Source organism: Amia ocellicauda, chromosome 21, assembly GCF_036373705.1.
Source record: "Amia ocellicauda isolate fAmiCal2 chromosome 21, fAmiCal2.hap1, whole genome shotgun sequence".
Lineage (NCBI taxonomy): Eukaryota > Metazoa > Chordata > Actinopteri > Amiiformes > Amiidae > Amia > Amia ocellicauda.
In genome coordinates this window covers 20,629,717-20,650,241 of record NC_089870.1, presented here as the reverse complement: position 1 = coordinate 20,650,241, position 20,525 = coordinate 20,629,717, and positions in this window count along the sequence as shown.

The window sequence follows — 20,525 nt, the reverse complement described above, 5'->3', positions numbered from 1 at the left end:
TAAACGGCGGGAGACGGATGGATGGCTTTACATCCTACTGGCCTGGCGTGGCGCACTTCATTATCTCCTCTCTCCTCCGATACATGGGTGAGGGGGCGGCAGCGGTCCCGGTCTCACCACTCCGGAGAGCCTCACATCAGCAATAAAAAAGGCAAATGCAATGCTAGGGTATATTGTCAAAAGTGTAGAGTTGAGCACAAGGGCAGTGATGTTCAGACTGTACAATGCACTAGTTAGAGCTCATCTGGATACTGTGTGCAGTTCTGGACTCCACACTTCAAGAAAGATATCGCTGCTCTAGAGGCAGTTCAGAGGAGAGCAACCAGACTTATTCCAGGTCTGAAGGGAAAGTCCTACTGAGAGACTGAGGAACTGAACCTCTTCACCCTGGAACAGAGGAGACTAGGTGGGGACTTGATCCAAGTCTTCAAAATAATGAAGGGCATCGACCACATCAACCCAGAGGAGCTTTTCCAGATCAGCAGGGACACACGCACCCGGGACACAAATGGAAATTGGGCTTCAAGGCATTCAAGGCAACAAGAAAACAGGAGACACTTCTTCACACAGAGAGGCGTCACAATCTGAACAAACTCCCCAGCGATGTGGCTGAAGAGACAATTTGGGAACATTCAAAAACAGACTGGATAGGATCCTTGATCACTCAGTTATTAATGGACACCAGACAAGCAGGATGGGGCGAATGGCCTCCCCTCGATTGGACACTTTCTTATGTTTCTCACTGTGGCATGCTCACTGCTGGGAAGATTTATCTCGCGTTGAGAAGCTCAAACCATGAAAGAGCACATTTTCTGCATTAGATGTACATAGATGCTCCCTTCATGAGAACCTGCTGTCTTCTGTTGTACGGGGGGGAAAGGTATGGACTGAATCGTGAAGGCCGCAGTTGATCGGCAGGCTCCTCTCCTATCCAGCGATGTCCTCTCTGACCTTGGGCTTTCATATCTCCAATTACGGCCAGATCCCTTTACATCCTCCGCCGTTCCTTCTGGGGAGGAAAACATTTTTAATCTCCTGATGATCCCAAAGAGCCATTTAACTCTGTCAGACAGGGCCGCCCTCCCCGGTAACGGATGGCACAGGAAGACCGCAAGATTGAGAAATGGTCTTCTCTCGTTCAGAAACTTGATTATCGGAGTCCTGTTATGCGTAGGAGGATTACATACTCAATCGTAAGCTTTGTTTTATGGTGGTGATGTTGTCGAAGTGATTTGGGACGAGTTACTGTCAACGTGGGGTTTTATTCGCTGGGGTCTCTGTTGCATTTGGCCCGTAAAGCAGAAGTCAGCGTTGTTGTCTATGCCTGTCCTGTCCCGGCTCTGCACGTCTCCCTGATTAGCCAGTGTTTTCACAACCTGACTGGCCTTTGATGTTCCCTCAGGGATTTACGGAGAAAACCCCCGAATCAAAGGTGCGTCGGCTGCTTGAAAGGAGCCGCGAGAAACAGACTCCATCACCGAAGAAGAGGGATGATCCGCTGTTTAACAAGCGGTATTAGTCTGATCTATTAGCGCCGTTTTCCACATTAGTCACCGGCCGACAGCTCTTTACCAGCCTGTCATCTTCCCGTTCTGCGGGAACAAAGGCACGCCGGCGCAGATTGATAACTGTAAACGCTGGACATAAGGGTGTCATTTTTACATGTCACTGTTCAGAGGGAAGGGGTTGTGTCTTGATTAAACCCCGTCTGCACCTTCGCTGTTAATTAGATTCCCTTTGTTGGAGGAGAACGATTGCAGAAGCTTTTTCTTTTTTTATGTAATAATTATTTTCCTTCTTTCCTAACAACGAATAGCAAATATGTTTTTTTAAATGCTAATGATTGCTCCGCGTAACCTGATCTCTCTCTCTCTCACACACACTTGTATTGTTAAAAAAAAAAAAAAGTTAAAAAAATATTCTACATATAAATGTAATCATCCAAATAAACTGCCACCCTGTATTACTGGTTTTTAACTAATTATGTATGTTGTACGTTGTGCGTCTGAATGAAAACCATGTCTTCTGTAGCTTGGCACCGGGAAGACAGACAACAGCACCACAATGCCACGCTGTCTGTGATCTCATATTTAAGATTGACTTTGTGCCATCGGCTTGTCTTCAGTCGTTGGTTGTCAAACTTGTCATTACCCTTTAATGACAGCCGAGGGCAACAGACGGGCCTGGACTCGAGTGGCGTCTTGCCTCAGGTGTCCCGCAGGTGCTAATGAAGGAAAAGTCTCCCAGCGCAGTGAGTGTGTCAACAGAGCCCTTTCCATGCGACACTGTGCTGTTGTGTGAGTCTTGTGCCTTAAATTTGCACAATTTGAGGCAGACATTTAAAATTGCCAGGAAAGATGTACAGGGTGCGCTGAGGAAACACTGTTCATTCTCACCACTGTCTACAGGGACTTTTCATACAGATATGTATATGTGTGTCAGTGTGTGATTTGTATTCATCCTGGAGGTTTTGCCATTGTCTTTCTCGGAAACCGGAGCCCAAGTGATGCCCTTCAGGCTGCTCCTCAGCGGTGTGTGACGGCCACGTTGATGGAGAGAGTCGGGCCGGAGCAGCTCCTGTAGAGCGGCGTGGCGAGACGGACTGGGGTGACGGCAGGCTGCCCCGCAGGGCGTGTCCCCGTCCCAGCAGACAGACCGGGGAGACGAATGTGCGAGGCGTCGGGGATGACAAACGAGGCGGTGTCTCGGGGGCAGGTGCTCGGCCCGATACTTCATTCAAGGGGATCGTGTGGACGGCGCTCGGAGGGACGGCGGGGGGATCCGATTACACCGGGGATCAGAGAGCAGGACACGAGCGCCACTTATCTCTGACACTGAATTCCCCTGGGAGGTAGAGCCGTAGCTCAAGAGGGCATGGGCCCGGTCTACACTGTATACATCGTCTCCCAGTCAGAGTCACCTGCTCTGATTTGATTGGGTCCAGAAATAGACAGACGAGGAGGGGCCCGATAAGCTTTTCTACATTCGCTCTGCCGCTATACATTCGAGCGGCTGTTGCTTTAAAGCAGGAGTCTCGTTCTTGCATTTACTTATGTATCTTTTAACGCTGTCAATGTGTGTGTGGAAAATGTGCTCTGCCATAATGCGGATGCTAACGAGACGGCGCTCCACCAGCCCTCCTGCAGCACACGTCCCTCTCTCGCTCCCTCGGCACATTACGTAACCCAGCGCATCCGTTCCCTTTACAGTAAACGGTCCTGAAGCATTTCACAACATCGCTGCAGCTGAGCTAACACCCCCTCCTCCGGCTCGCAGACACCAGCGCCGGCCACGTCAGTCGAGACGCTCTCCCGGCACTCTCCTGCTGAAGGCCGGACCACCGCAGTGCGGCCAGCTGAGCAAATGAGGGTCCTCGGTCGACCTAGCCCCGTTCCGATCCGAGGGTCTCATTTCGGTCAACAGGAGGGAGCGGGGGCTTTGTCCACTTCCAGAACAAGTCTGATATATTGTTTCAATTACGCAATTGAATCAAATAATGAATCCCCGGCCCCCTGCAGGTGCTCACACTGTGACAGGGGGCTGCAATTCCCAGGAGGAAGCAGACCTAATCAGATGAACCCGAACACACATCTGTTCTCTCCAGTTGTCCTGCCACCTGTATTATAACCACTTTGTTTTTCTCCCCCCCCGTGTCAGTGCCTTCTTTCTGATCTGTACTTATTCCTCTCTCACGTGAGAGCACACCGACTAAACACAGGCCTCGTTCGGGCCGGGGGTCACAGATCCGTAGCCTGTGATCCGTCAGCTGTGCGGCCGACCTGTCGAGGCTTCTCATTAAATCCTGTATCCACCTGGCTGCAGGTGGCAGGGAATAGCAGTTAATTACAGACTCGGGCAGCCCAGCGCTCGGGAACAATGCACCTGAGAGCCGAGGCAAAAGGATATGAATTAAACAGTCAAGCGGAGCGTGACGGATTTATCTAAGTGTCATCTGGAGCCCCGTCTTATCCATGCACCCGTGGATAGAGAATTTATTCAAGGGACACTGAGGAACTGCGCTCGGACCTTTTTGGCAGCTCGCCCTTGATTACTCGGAGGGTTTGACCTCGGCCGACCTGTCCAGCGATTGGGCATTTTTCAAAGCAATCTCTATTCCTCTCTTCCTTCTCGGTCGAGCTGTGAGACTCCTGCACTCCCTCCCCGTGATACGAGTGTAGAAACCTAGATCTTCTGCAGACCACACCTGTGTAATAAAGACAACGCATCCCCTGGGCATGTGGGTCTTTGATTTAAATCGGTATGTGTGTTTAGATGGGTCCAGTAACCACTTCCGTGTATCGCAGAGAGGAGTGGGATTCGCTTTTATGGTTTTTCCGGGAAGAGAGAGCACAATGCGTCTGGTCTGCTGAGTGCCGAGAGTGTGTGTGTGTGTATGTTTGTTGCTTCAGACTCTCTCTCTCTACTGTGCGTCAGGGTCTCATTGTGTACAGAGACGTGGGGGGGAGCACGGGAACCTGGGGTCAAAGAGGGATGATGTCGAAGAGAGGAAGGTCTGCTGAAACCGTAGCCTCATGCTCCTAATTCATTCAAGCCACAGCAACGCACCGTATGTGTTGAATGACTTTTATGTGTGTTTATATCTGCACCACACTTTTAATGCAGTCAAAATCAACTCCGAAGACTATCTATAATATGTAGTTAACCATAATAAGCCTGGCACATGTATTTCGACACACCTAAAGCTCCAGCTCCTCTCTGCGGGGCGTCTCTCTCTTTGAGCCCTCGCTGTTTCGGTCCGTTTTAAGACCATTGTTTTGGAGTGTGTTCCTCTCTGGGTGGGAGTTCCTGTCGCTCACGGCTCAGCAGTTTTTCCCAGCCCTGAGTTTTGGAGGTTAACGGCCACACCTGCCCCAGCTGTGAGGGCGTCTGAGGGGCTGCACCCTACACCTAGTGTGTGTATGTGTGGTTACTCGGACTATGGGGTCAGGAAACAGATGGGCGGCAACCGGGGCAAGAGCGGCCTGGTCTGGGAAGGGGTCTCAGCAGTGTGCGGTGAGTCTGATCTCTACCAGCTCCCTCTTCCGCAGAAAAGCTCTTTCAACCGGCTCTGTTGGATCAGGGTTGTGAGGAAGCCTCTTGGTGTTTATTATTACTGCACAGAGCCTGTAGCCATATTTGTTGTGTAGGAGGCGGTGTTTTAAATCCCTGTTGTCCTTGCTGCTGCCAGGAACTGTGGGCACTGGGTGGCTGCTGGGAGGGCACCACGCCACGCTCTGTGGGATGAGTATTATTATATCTATGTTAGGAAATGCCCGCACCCTGGGCCACTGAAGGAGAACTCCTCTCTCTCTGGAGCTCACGTACTTCAGATTGTAGTAGTGCTAGGAGAGAGGGAGCAGAATCATACGCAAACCTTGGCACCATGAGAAAAATGGGTGCCAGCGATTGTTGGAGATAAAATTACAGTGTCATTATTTTTAGGGAGCGTACTCTAAGTCTGCCCAACGCTGGCCAGATACAGGGCTGGTTGGTGGGATGTCTGTGCCTCAGTGGAGATTGTAGACAGATGATTCTCACCGTGCCAAAAGAAAGCTGGTGAGACCATACATACATGTGACGGGTGATACCACGCAGGAAGGGAGGAGACACGAGGAGCATCGCATGGAATAAAGACTCAATTACACACTCGGCAAGAGCTCGGCCAAGCAGCACAACTGTTCCTCTCTCCTCTCCCCCAAAGAGAGATGCAGATAACTGAGCTGGACTCTCCGCGCCGGGCACTCTTGCTCTGCTCATTGACGGCTCCTCCCATGATGCTTTTCTCAAGAGGGGGACCGTGTGATTGGGCTGAGAGAGAAGACGTACACTGAACTTCTTTTGGTTTCCAACAGTCCCGTCTTTCTGTAGACATCATTCCAATCGGGGAAAAGAAACCAGACAAATACAGATGTAATAATATAGCTAGATCTAACCTGTAATTGTTACCCTTTCTGTAGATCCATATATATCTTTCTTAACCAGGCCCAGCTGCTGGCAGCACACCCCACCATAATTCCACCAAAGGCCAGGCGACGTTCTGCGCGATCTGCTCCGTCTCTGGGTTCTCTGATGGCCGACAGAGTCCCGCAGCCCCGAGCCCCCACCGGAGCCGCCCCTCTCTCATCTGCCTAACGACAGCCGCCTCTCCCCACACGGCACACATGCTGCCTGTAATTAGAGAGCACTGTAATGGCTGGTCTTCCCATCGCGGGCAGGGGGTGAGTGTGTCAGGTCTGCAGATGGTGGCCGGGGAGGGCCAGGGCAGCCAGTGCCCCCCTCTCGCTCCGATTAGGAGATGGCAGTGTCACCGGGCTGTGATCGGTGTGGGGGACGGGGGCGACGGGGGGCCGGACCCCAGTCACTGTCAGTCATGAAGCCAGATGGAAAGCCTCTCTCTCTCTCTTCCACAGCAGCCACACGTCGGCCATTTGTCTGTGTCTCTGGTAGTTACAGCTGGGAGCCCCGTCTCTGACAGCTGTCCAGATGGGACCTGGCAGACATCCCCCGCCTCTCTGCTCCTCTCTGAGTGACAGGTCGTACCCGACTCAGTCAGCCCTTAATTACAACGCAAGATCAGGGCGTTTTTCAATCAGACAGATGGAATAATTACTGCATGCAAAACGTATGCAAACAGCGCAGCAGTTTAATTTCTCTCGAACTGTAAAGTATCCACAGTCAAGTCTTCCCAAATAAATAATAAATAAATAATAATACTATTGATTAGAATAGTGACTGAGGGGGTGCAGTGGGGAGCTTCTACGCGTCTCAGTATTCATGCATCCTCTTACCTCGGGAAAAGTGAGGGTTTCAAGCTCCACCCACATTAATTACGAAATCCGAAAGGCCCGCAGTGTGTGACAGAATCGGACTGACAGCGATGGCAGCTGTACGCCTCCGCATGCCTGCTTCAGCAGCGGCTTCTCCTCCACTCCTTTCTGCCCAGCGCCCGGCTCCTCCTCCGAACGCACTTCGCATTCACTCTGCACGAGAGGAAGGTGAAACAGGGACACGAGCCGGAGTAATAACCCCAACAGCTCAGCCGACGCGACTCAATAGCTGGAGTCCCTGTGTGCGCCGGGCCGCAGACGCACCGTCACTCCTCTGGGCTCCTCTGCTCTGCAGTAAGTCATCGCCCTGCGGTGCAGTCAGGCGTGAGTGGTTTGAATTATGTGTGTTTCCTCTGGCGAAACGCGAGGCTTGTCCAGTTTGCGGGCAGTTGAGCTCGGCGGCCGTCCGCAGGGTTTCCTGGTCCACGGGACATCGCTAGGCTGCAGGAGAAACCACAGCTCTTTCATCTCCCTCATACCCTCCTCCACACATTGGGCTGGTTCTGTTTAACAGCGTTGCAGCTGGGCGCCCGAAGGCTGAGTGAAAACGCACAGCCTTCCTTGAGCCTCACAGCACTGTGTTTTAAACAATGACTGCGTTTTGTTTGGCGCAGACGGTCAGGCGGAGGAAGGACCGGCACGGCACGGTATGGCACCAGGGACCCCACTGTCCACTGCCATGGTCCTCACTGATGGACAGAAAGTGGACAAAACACAGTGGGGCTGAGCAGCAAGTGGGTCTGGTATCCCTCTGCTTTGCTGTCTTTACTCTTAACTTCAGAACAAGCATGGCATTGTTGACAGTGGTGTCGATTAGTGTGTCAAAAGACAATGTTGTTCTGGGCTTCTGTAACGTCAGCGATGTCCCCTGAGCACAATAACCACAGGCAGCACAGCGTCCCCTCTGAGAACAGACCTCGTGTGACCAGGACCCCGTTATGTGTAATAAACCGAACACAGGAAATACAGACAAAATAATCCTGATTCGTCTGTCAAAAAAACATGCATAATTAGAAACAAACTTTGCAAATAAGAGGAGGCCATTCGACCCATTGTGCTCGTTTGGTGTCTGATTTCATTCAGTCTTCCATATGAATACTCGACTGCTCTTGAGATGCCGAGGACAACGCCAAGACTTTTCACAGCCAGAAATAAAATAAAACACTCTGCCGTCTGCCCCTCCTCCTCACGTCCCACTACACTCCCATCCCCCCCTCCCTACACACACACACACACACATGCTCACACACGCAGTTTGTGTGATCCGCCTTTCCTCCACTGAGGAATCTGTGTTTGATGGCGTCCCAGAGGCCCGTGTTTTCCCCAGTTTCATAAATATGTAAAGGCCTGGCATTTATTGTTCATGATAATTATTCTGTTGAATTTCTGTTTTAAAATGTAAAGTTGTCAGAGTCATTTTATCCATGAAGTGTTGCTCCTACCTTCTGACACTCACCTAAACTCGCATTGCATAGGAGGTGGATTCCTACAGACGGGGAAGAAATATTGTTTCTGGCCTAATTAAGCCAAGCACGGATTCGTTTATGATCAAGGAGGCTGACGGAGAATGGTGTAACGTTTGGTGATCCGTGCTCTGGATAACGCCTCTGCATTTGTCTGTTATCAGACCCCGGGGCCACGGAGACACAGTCCACTGTACTAAACATGGACCTCATTACCGTACCGTCACTAGAACCTTTCAACACATATAGAATGTTTCTAAGGCAGCATTTATTTATGAAATCAAGGCCTCCTAGTATCAAATCTAAATTCCCTCCCTGGCCTGAAATCTCCTGCACGACTGGAGAACAGACCCTCACACGAATACGAAGAGACCCTTTGCCTCGACCCGATCTAGTGTCGAGGTTTCCTTCACATGAGAGTTGGCATCGCTCTCGGGGAGGAATGCAGTGCGCGTTCGCAGCGCCGATCTGAGGAATGTCTGAAGTTATGTAAGAGGGACTGAGATGGGCCAGAAACACAGATGGCACAGACGGTCCTGTGGGGCCAATCAGAGGGACGGCTCGTTTTTCAAAAACATCCAGATTTGAGAGAAATCGGATACTATTCAGAGAGAAATGCCTTTTCCTGTCGCGGACGGTTCCAAAAAACAAAAACAATATGATCATCACCATCTGTTTTATCATACCAGAGATGTCTACATTTAACATTCCCTGAAGGGGAAAATATGGCTATTTCTTGCCCATGCTGGGATGGGAATGAAAGAGAAAAGACAAATGACTATAAATAAATCTCTACAGCAATGGACGGCCACTGTTTGTACAGCTGGGCAGCTCCACTGCGCTTTGTTTCGCCCTGGTAGGAGGTGTGTTTACCTTACAGGATGTGTTTTTTCAAAGATAAAGAGATTCCATTGTACAAGCTATAGTATACAATCTGCACTATATAAAAGTGTATTGCGAAAGGGAAAAGGCAAAAGTCTAAACTCTGTGCGTCATACTTGCTCCGCCGCTGCCTGGACTCAACATCTGTCCAGCTCAACAGCTGTCGGCTGTGTTCACACTTCCACAAGATTTACCACACGTAATTATCAAATATTAATTTAAAATACTGTAAAGTGGAGGGTGCTGTTAATAAAACGCTTCTGGGGGGTGGAGTGGCCTCGTGGTGCTTAAAAACAGCCTTGTGACAGTCGAAGATTAATTCTAATATTTAATCTCTAGTTGACTCCAAGAAACTGGCCCATCTGACACCAGGTCTAAGTACTGGAAAATGAATAATTCATGCAGATGCAGTTGTTGTCTGGACCGAAATAGAACTTGAGATCCCAAAAGACTTGGAGAGGGAAATTCTCGGCGCACAATCGCAGCTAATTAGTTTCATTTTGAGTTTTCGTCCATGAAGAATCTCAGGCCGGTGTTTCTCCCGTGAACGGTACGGATGCACGTGGGTTTTAAAGCTGGCAGCGGCCCAACGGTCTTGATGGCGTTGATGTCGTGAAAGATTAAACTATTTTTAAGGATGTTTGATTTTGGGGAAAACCAAAACGCGAAGGATTCGTTCAGTCTCGCCTTAAACACCATAAACCCGGTGGCTCTCTGGCCTCCGCCTGGCAAAATTTGTGAAAGTACTTCCTGCCTGACACTAGTGTACGTGTTCGTTATATCACTGGCTTTTAGACTTCAATACAGTGGCAGGGATGACTCTTAAGTTCTGCTGTAATCACCGAGTTAGAGGAACGAGACCGATGGGAGGTCTGCTTGGGCCCCGGTGAATTTGCCAGCAATTAGAAAACTTCTGTGAAGGAGCCACTGCCAGGGAGACCTCGGCTCCTCTCCGCTCGGCTCTGCTGGGCTCTCTGACTGTTCACATCACAGTCCTTTCCACAGAGGTAGATTTGTGTCTCAAACTTCTTTCCCAATCTCATAAATTCTGCTTCTCTAACCTGGAGGGCGTGAAAATCTGCCCTGAACCTGGACAGCGGAAAACCTGATTATCGAGGGTTGAATGGAAGTGTCCGGGCCCCACAAGCTGTTGCCAGATGAGCAGTGAAATACAGATTAGGATTGTTTTAGTGTGAAAGAACAGGGTCGTCCGCTTTCGGCATATTTCCGCACCAAGGCAATTTGCATTTCAATGTCTCTTTATAGGGATTCCAAACAAATCCATTACCAGCGAGATTGACTTCAAAGGGCCTCGCTTTTCACTGCAGTTTGAGAAGTGGGCCACCGACTGACGGGCCTGTGCGTTTACTCTCCATCACCTCATTGCAATTCAAATCGGTCTCTTTCACATTCAAAATGCACGATTAAGGCACCTATTTGACCAGGGAGGGAGACCACTTGCTGGGAAACATCCAATTTCTATATAGATCAGAGACCATTGCATTCCTACAAGGTTAATTCCCTCGTCGTTGCGGTTAATGAGGGCTGTGTGTCTTTAACGGCGATTGTTAAGATCTGCCCGTAACCCCTCTCTGCCAGTCAACCTTAGCGTGAGCCTGAATGTGGGTGTCTTTGTTTTGGAGAGAGCTGCTCAGGGATGTTTTTCCGTTTGCGTTCTCCAGAAGATGTGCCGTGGAGTGACACCTCGACTTCACGAAGAGGCGCAACGTGAACAGCAAGGCAGCTGTTTGTGAGACATAGCATGTTGGCATGAAGGAGCACGTGTTCGGGGCATCGGAGAGCAACGGGAAGAGGGTTGGGCACCTAAATATCACTCTCAACGTCAGGGTACAGCTGAGGTGTGCTCTGAGACGGAGAAGATACTGGAATAGAGATGTCTTCCAGGACTTGACGATGGAAATGAAGATGGAAATCCCCAAATTAGCAGACTTCAAAAAGGACCGTTCACTCCATTTTTAAAAAGTGTTTGTAACTTAAGACAATTTAAAGAGAGACTGGCGTATATATTTCCTGATGCAGCCTCTCACATTTTCATCATCCGTTGTTCCTCCACAGATTGTAATGAAGACATCTGTTCGTTTTGTTAGGAACTGAGTGGAAGTAAACACATTTGCCTCGTGCCATCTGTTGCGGTTTTAACAACAGGGGAGGAACTGGCACACGTCGAGGAAAACGAGGGGCATCGGTGCGACAGGCCTCCGTCTCTGCAGTGCGGAAATAGTCATTCGCGCCCATGCGAGTGATGTCCGTGGTGCGATTCGGCGCACTGTCCAGCCGCCACGCACTGCGCCAGGCCGCTTCAGAAGGGAAGCCTGCCAGATCAGAAGTGGCAGATTTGCGTGGCGCAGTACTTACAGCTCAATTGCCACCTGCCCGTCCGACCACTTCTCTGTTGTGTTTCTGTGCCGCATGAGAAAAAGATTGGGGCCGTACATAGATCTCCTTGTCTGTGATTTCTGCTTGCCTTGTTCTAGATGTGTGTTGTTTGGAAATGCGATATCTGCCTGCAGCTGGATTACCAACTGCCTATTTTATGTATCAAAAGAATTATGGCATTTAAAAGCGAGACTAAGACGAGTATAAATGATACGCATATCAGAAACCATGCTTGCTCTAGTATATATTGAAAAAAATGCAGCGGTTAACAAACATGTCCTTTGCAGGATCTTCAGTTTTTCTCTAATTAGATTTGGCTCCTGCAGGCAGCTGCTGTGTTCGTGCGAAGGAGGATCCCTGCGGTGGCGCCCCCTGCAGGCTGGGCAGGAACAGGCTTGTCTGGGGTCTCTGTCCCATCGGTCACTGCAGAACCAGCACCATCCAAATACAACACACAGCCGACAATCGATTCGAATTCTGAAGTAAATTTAGGACTGATGTCTATAAAACAATTCTATCTGGAGTAAGATGACAAAATGCAAATCCTTTCATAGTCTCGATGTGAATTCATCAGATGCTTAGAGAGATTATTCAGAAGCCGAATTTTAAATTAAAATCTTTATGGGATGTTCTCGGGCTGCCAGTTCCTTCCACGGAGTAACGACTTTATTAATTCTGACAAAAGCTGTGACGGATTATGTATGCAGCGCAGAGAAGTACAGTACCCATCTTTTTACGAAAAACCCAGAGATGCTGACATCAGTGAGTTACATTAAAGGACGCGTGGAACCATAATTAGGCTGGATGTCTTGATGGCAGAAATGCTGAGTTGCTTGAAACTTGTTTTAGAACAAACACAGCCCTTTTTATAGATGACCTTCCAGACTTTCGATACCCATGTAAAGTACACCGAAATCCACGCCTCTTGCTGAGACTGGGGAGGAAGCATCATACGTGTATGCAGTCAAGAATAAACAAAGAATACATTTGAGCCCTGAACTCCAGCGTCGGGCGTTTGGGCTCTGCAAGGGGACACTGCTGTTGGCAATTAACCCTCGGCCAGTGTAATTAATGTTGACACAACAGATACCGACCTGAAGTGGCCAGAGAACAACAGACACAACTTTGTCAGCTCGGACACCAGCACCTTATTCAGTCACAAAGCTTTGTAAAAATAATCACGGCAGTGTTCTAGGAGGGTTTGTAGGCTTCGGCTTTTGAGACACTAAAGGTTTGATCAGTCTGGCCGGTGTCTGAAGTGGCTTGGCACTAGGGGCGGCCTGTTATAATCGCCGGGCTTTTGTGAACCAAACCATGCTGGCGCCTCGCTCTGCTGGCAGCCGTCTCCCTCCCCCCCTCCACACTGATTATATACCGCCGTCTCATTTCAACAGGTCAGAAAAACACATTTCCGCACTGAAGGGACCGTCTGTCTTCCTCGTGATCGGGCTGGAGGGACCGTGTGGGATTGCGATCATCATCAGAACTCCTCCAGCAGTGCGGAATCGAAACGGATCGAGACGGAGAGTCCTCTTGTTTAAAACAAAGCAGTGTGTGATGTGAACCACCACTCCCCTCCTCTCCGTATTGTTTTTCAGACAGCAGGTGCCCAGCGGCTTGTCGGACCTGGCAGGGACCCAAACATCTGCTGCAGTGATCTCCGTTTTATAGCGAGAGCTGCAGTCGGGGCTCTCGAGTTCCCCCACCGCAAGCTGGAGGAACGGCAGATGCCTTCTGAGAAGATCGAAGAGCAACCTGCCCACAAGCAGAATCCACTCTCAAGGCGGCACGGACTGTAAAGCTCTGGAAAAAACTTAAGTTCTGAATTTTTATTTTTATTTTTATTTCTCTGTGGCCCCTTTTTTATTTTTAAAGCAAACCTATTTATGCAAATGTGATGATTTTGCGACCCTCCCGCAGTTAATATGCAATATAGTCTATTATTTCCTGACAGTGCATAGATACGACCCATGGCTGAAGCACGACTATCAGTAATCTCCTTACAATAATTCTCTGCAGTTGCGTCAGCGTTCAATATCTTAGACAACACCTTCATGGGCATCTTGCCCCTCAACAGGACCTCACACCTCTTATTCTTTAAGCTGAATACAAACCCTCCACAAAATCCTTTAAGGCAGGGCTGAAGTCACCCTGTTAGAAACCAACTTTGTTTCTGCTCGACCTAAAAAGGTCAAGAAACTCCAATGCAGCTGAATTCCCTCCCTGCCAAAAAACAAGGTCAATATTCTAATACGGTTCGTCCCTACCTCTTAATTAAACATGTTATTTAGCACTGGGAACTCCGCGGACCTCTGAACACAGACATAAAATTAATAGCTTATTAAGCTGCAGAGAAGCATCAGCAACAGAAGAAAAGCGCCGCGGCGAGAACTTCCCAGAGCCGGAGGATCGTGAGAAAGAGAGCGCCGATTGAACCCATCAATACTGAACAGAGGCTAATTGATTTGAGAGATGCTGAGGGGATTTACAGCTGCAGTAATTAGTGACCTTATCAACGCATTACAATAAAACCGGGGCTGAGAAGATGTGCTCGGGTTTTCTGATGGTAGGTTAGATTCCTGTAGAATACGATTTTGCTAATGATTTTCCTCTGAAGCTGCCGTGGCGGTGTTTCTCTGACCTGTCCCTGTCCTCCTGCCCGCTGGGGATTTCTTGAGCTGAAGACCTCCCACATCAGATCGGGCACACCTTGAATTACTGTAGTGATATCTGATGATCAGCATCGGACACTGTTGCCCCTTCGTGATCTTCAATAGAGCTTTCATTTGGTTTCTCCATTTACAGACAAAAATTATGTATATCAATACTAGAGGAGTTTTTTACAGTCACTTCAGTAAGACCAGACTGTGGGACTTGGGGAGATCTCCGCAGGTGAAGAGACGAGGAAAATAAAATGGGAAAACAGAGGAGTTAGTATTTATTTATTTTACTGGAGAGTGATGTCAGCACAGGGAATTCAGATTTATGTACCTTGGACGTAAATGAAGCCTGAAGCGATAGTGTTGAGCCACGGGGGGGAGGGGAGTTAATTTATTGAAAAGTGCCGCCACGAAACACACAGATTACGTGACTAGACACAGCCGAGGATTCTGTATACAGAAAAACAAAATAATGAATAGAAGGAACACCAAGAGGACAACAAAGTGGCTTAGAAATCTGTTGATGAGGCAGCTGTAAAATGACTCCCCTAAACAGTATGGGCAGTGCTTTCTGTATGCTCAAGACTCCCAGTGAAGGTCAGGTCTACCAGGAGCTGCTGTAGTGATTGAGTCTGGTACCTCCGTGACCCGTCCGAGACGCAGCACTGAACACAACGAGAACCTGGCTCTCCATTCGTGGGGCTAGATTCATCTCACTCAGCAATCCCAGGTGCCCTCATCTGTGCTCAGGGAAAACCTTTGGCTGTGGGCTGCTCTGTGAGGCCCTGCTTCGCACGCTGTGTCGAAATTGCAACCGAGACAACCTGGCCTGCTTCACGACACAGCAACACAAAAGGTTAGTTGTGGTTTTTGGTAACGGCATATTTATTTAAGGAGGAAATGATTCCTGTGCGAGAGAGAAGCATTTGGGTGCCCAGTGATGCCAGCCTGCAGACCCACAGACTCTCTGCCTCCTGGGTACGCCAAACTTGTTATTTTCCCTTCTCTTACTTTCTCTCTCCTCTGTAAACGGGCCACGCCAGGGCAGCAAAGATTAACCACCGCACTCCTCACCCGTAACGTCTAAAAGTTGGCAGCTCTCCTTCAGCGCACTGTAGGAATTTGACGTGGGGAGACTTTTGTGTTGTTCTGCCTCAAAGACAACTCGGCTGATTGTGATGAATGTAGAAAACTTCTCAAACAATAGAGACAGCTTGTGCCTACAGCGAAACCGAGAGCCGCCATTGAGTTTGTGCGCCGAGCGTGATGGGAGAGACACTGCTCCCCCTTTCAACAGCCTGGCCTGCGATCAAACGCTTCTTCCAAAATCAAAACTAACTTGTTTCCAACTATCACCGAGAGGTTGTTAAAAAGGAGTATATGAAAAGACAATACGTAGAATACAAAACAAGCCCCCCAACTATAGAAGAACCGGGGGCAGAGGCAAAAGATAGTTTTTTAGAAAACACTACCCTGTAAATTTCACCGTTCAAATATCGCTGGCGTGTGAAATGCCTAGCAATTTGAAATACCCATTGCAATTACTGCAGTTAGAGCAGCACTTTAATAAGGACGCTGTCTTCACAAGGGGTTGTCCCACTGAAGCGAGCCTCTCAGGACGGGCAGGGAGGGCTTCTTAACACAGCAGCTTGACTTGTAAACAGGAGGAGGGGAGCGACTGACGGCCGCAATCCATCTTCAGTGCTGCTTGCCCCAACCGTAAAAACTCCGAAGGGCTGAGGAGATTAATACCTACAGTTTCAGGATTTATTTTGCGCTCAGCATTCAGTAGGATATCGGACTGCAATCAAAACTCCAAACTCTTGCCTGTGTCTCTCCCTTGTTTAGTTTAGAACAAACAAACATCAAGTGTCCAGTCGAGAGGAGCCCATTCGCCCCATCGTGCTCGTTTGGTGTCCATTAATAACTAAGTGATCAAGGATCCTATCCAGTCTGTTTTTGAATGTTCCCAAATTGTCTCTTCAGCCACATTGCTGGGGAGTTTGTTCAGATTGTGACGCCTCTCTGTGTGAAGAAGTGTCTCCCGTTTTCTGTCTTGAATGCCTTGAAGCCCAATTTCCGTTTGTGTCCCCGGGTCTGTGTGTCCCTGTGGAGGGGCCCCAGGGCCAACTCTAATGCGATAAATGTGACAAGCATCCAGGAGAGGAATCCCAGCTCCACGTTTACATGCCGTTACTGAGAGTCCCTCATAAAAAAACAACAACCTTAAATTAAATTATCAGACACCCATACCTTGAGACACGTACTCGGGCTGTAAGTAATGCAATCGCTGGAAGGGAAGTGAACTAGAGATGCCAGATATTTACTAAATGACTATGGATGTGTTTTTGGCACTGCGGCACCACTAAGTGTAATTTCTCAGGTGAAAACGATGAAGCAATAGACGGTGCGTACGCCGCAATTGATTCGCCTTATTTGTTTATTTGCTTTTATTGTATTAGACAAAGTAAACGACCTCAATGGAAACCTGCGAAACGGCAGCGATGAACCAGCGCTAACCTCACACAGAGTTTCTAACAGGAATTTAACCTCGGGAGGCTCCGCAGAGTGATAAGTATAATGTGGGAATCTGAAATCGATACGGAAAATGATGGTTATTAACAGGCAGTGCTCTCTCTCTGCCTATTGAGATGTGCAGGGATATCCATATTGACTAACGATAAAAATAAACTAATTTAGCAGCTAAATGTGCACTGCAGCACTAAAGCCCCACTTTCTCTCCATCAAGCATTGATATTATGCAAATGCTACGGGTCTTTACACCATACAGAAAGGGAATTCATTTCAATTTCCACATTAAGGGGAATAAAAGGGTGTTGCGTACCCCTCTAGCTCGGAGTATCTGATAGACTATTAAGAAATGCATTTTGCAGTAAATCCTGTAAATCTGCTGAGATACACTCAGGCTGTGTGTTTCGCTGCCAATAGTACTCCTGTCTCAGAGCCAAGTCCCTGATCTAATTCAGTTCTACTCAGTGTCCTGAGAAACTGTTATTTTTTCTGTTGTCAGAGAATGATAAAGCACCCGGCACACCGGCGCAGAGGCGGGCGGCTCCGGCAGACCGTCAGAAAATATAGTGACACTTCATTTATTCCGGCAACTCCATCAAGCCTTCAGATTCTGATGTTGTTGTTTTTGTTATGCGGAAAATGGCTTTGAAATGGCCCAATCTGTTGCGCCCGCTCTGTAATATCTGAGCCCCCAATTTAAAATAAGCACCAGCCACTTAACGAGGCGGTGATCCGTCCCCTGGCTAACAAGGACGTACTACGCTGCACTCGGTCTGCAAAGGAAGACAATTACCGTCTAAGCATCGCCTCTGTGTTGCTTTTAAAACACAATATTCACAGGAAAATCATATTTACATCCTGAGTATCAAAAGAGAAAAAATCTAACAAACAAATACATGTAACGAATAAAACATCGAAGACAGCAGAGTCTGATGAAATCAATTTGTTGGAAATTGTAGCAGGTGGGCGGTATCTATGTCTGTCTTTGCTGTGTCTTTGCGTGGAGCACAACCATTTATAGTCTATTCTGTATTTATTGAATCTGAAAGGCAGATCTGTGTTTACTCCTGTAACTTTACACTGTTACTCCCCTGGACTGTAGCCTCTCTGTCTCAATCTCTGTCTCACAGCTTTGACCAGAGACCGCAGGCAGGACTTTTCGGCCTGTTCACCACGGTGGCAGAAGCTCCACTTCCTTTCCATCGCCGGACTGATGGACTGGAAGCAGGAAGGACACGTCTCTGACCGTCGGCCTCGTGTCCTCCTCTCTCCGGCTACCCTCTCTGTGCCTCATGCCCACCTGTGTGGCAGAGGTCGTGACCCACAGGAAATGAAGGGGCACACGTGGACAGGACCTTCCTGAGGAAAGACGGCACGAGACAAACAAACAGACACTACCACAACATCGGCACCTTTTGTTCTTTAATATGGCGAGGTCTGCAGTAAGTGAATTTAATAACAGTGGAGAGATGCTACTGAACTGGGAGGAAACAGAAGCTGTAGTGGGTTGAGCTTTTCTGTCCCTCTCAGGGGAGTTAGCTATTCACATTACAGGAAAAACCCACTAACAGGAGGTCCCAGCCCCTGCTTTGTGTGTCTGTCTCCACACCCGGAATAATGCACGTCTCTCTCACTACCGGAACAGGACAGACTCCATTGAATCTCGCAGTCTGCAGTTGCTGAATGATTGAGTTCGCTCTGTGCCGTTCTCCTGTCAGTGACACAGAGACATCCACATGTCATTCGAACACACTCAAGCCCTGAACAGAAATTAAATGAAGGACTCGGGAGTGAATAACACCCAGAGTGTGAGGTAAAAGGATCACAGTATCTCGAGGACTGGGACTCTTGATGAGACTGCAGTAAAAAATACTACATTAAATGTACACAGCACTTGATTGGCAGCCTAGTATGCAAGTCACAGATGTCGTGACGACTCCACACGCCACTGGGAATGGCCCAGTGCCCCATCCTCTGGGAACGGAGCGCCTCCCCCCAGCTGAGCCCATTTCTGGGTCTCTCACAGCCCCCCAAAGCGCACCGCTGCGCAGACCCTCCCTCTTCCTCTGGACACCGGCCCAGGCAGCTGTGAGGAGAGCTTCAGGGAAAAGGCGGAGAGAGGATCACAGACTGGGAATTTAAAGGTGCCTTTTAATTTATCATGTTATTGTATTGATCTTCAGCTGGGCTAATTAAGACGGGGGTGGGAACACGAGATGCCTGACAATCTGGTGGTCTTTTATCACGATCAGGGTGAGGTGTTGGGACGGGTTCAACAGACCCAGAGCGCCTGGCTAATTTAGCACGCACTAAGGACCCATAACTGTCAATCCCAGACGAAGGCCCACAAAGACCTGAAATGGATACTAGGGCTCAGGGACGATGTCTCTCTCGCATCTGGACATGATCACAGGTATCCTCCTGCTCAATCATGCACAGAAATAAGGATAAACCCATTTGATCCAGGTGATTTTTGATACCTACCTTCTTGGATCAATGAACACAATTAGTGCAGCAGTGTTGAGTACGTCACTAACTTGTCCATATTATAATATTGATTCCACAATATTCAATAGACTTGTTCTCATTAACATGCATATTTATTTATTATATTATTAATACAGGTGTGAGTTGTGCCTTTTCTGTAAAGTGTTTTCCAATGGCCGGCTCTGTCAGTGACGGACTGACCCGTAGGTAAACTCCCACGCTGCTTTCATTCAGGTTCAGGTGGCACAGAGACTGTGCCCGAGGGCATCGAGCTAAGTGGAGCCGAAAGGCCTTGATGCATCGGAGCTGAAAGTAACGCCTGTCAGTCCCACGGTTTCAATCTGCTCTCTGGCTCTATTAGCGCGTAGTAATCCGCCTCACCTGTAGCTGTCATTCTCATGCACACGATTATTCGCAATATTTCAAGACAGATTCACGAATGAAGGGGAATGTCAAGTGTGGGACAAAGAGCTGGGGGAGAAGCCCTCGAACACAGGGATGTTATGAAATGTCACGTCCCGCTTGTTAGGGAAGCAAACGTTCCCTGTCAGCTTCGTTCCGGTTCGCTGGACCTGGTGTCTGCTGGCTCTGGCCTGGGCTGTTGCTGAGCGGTGCCGTGCTCCTCACTTCAGCATCCAGCCGGCAGCAAGAGCGCTCTGCATAGGAGAGCAGGGAGACGCAGCGTGGGGCGGGACGGCTCACGTATGAGGAAAAGCAGTGGCTGCGAACATGACTCAGCAGAGAGAGAGAGATACGTCTGCCTCGGAGCCAGAATTGAGTCGGCCTCAGCACAGTAATGGAGAGGGCTAGATGGCAGGAGACTCGCACGGTGGGCTTTTTACAGGCAAGCTTCCCGACAATACAGTGAAAGTGATTATCTGGAACTGTTTGGTCCATGTATGCAGTATGGATGGGGTGGGAATTACCCAAACAAGAAAGATAAAAACACAGCATGTAACCTAACAGACATTTAAAACGCACTTTCTCAAAGCTGGAAAATCAAAGCAAAGACCAAACAAGACACAAAACAAGCCCTACACCGCATAAGGTTAAGATGTTCTTTGTGAAAGTGACATCATGCAAGAAAGCGCTCATGAAATATTCATGGCTGTTACTTCATTCAGGGTATGAAATATTGATGCTCTTGAGTGGATGATTGGGGGTTTGCATGCAGTGGGCAATTATTGTTCAGAGTACTGCTGTAAACTACAGTATACCGCACAAAGAGCATGGGACAGTGGTTAAGCACTTTTTTTCTTGGGGAATTTCTAGGTTTT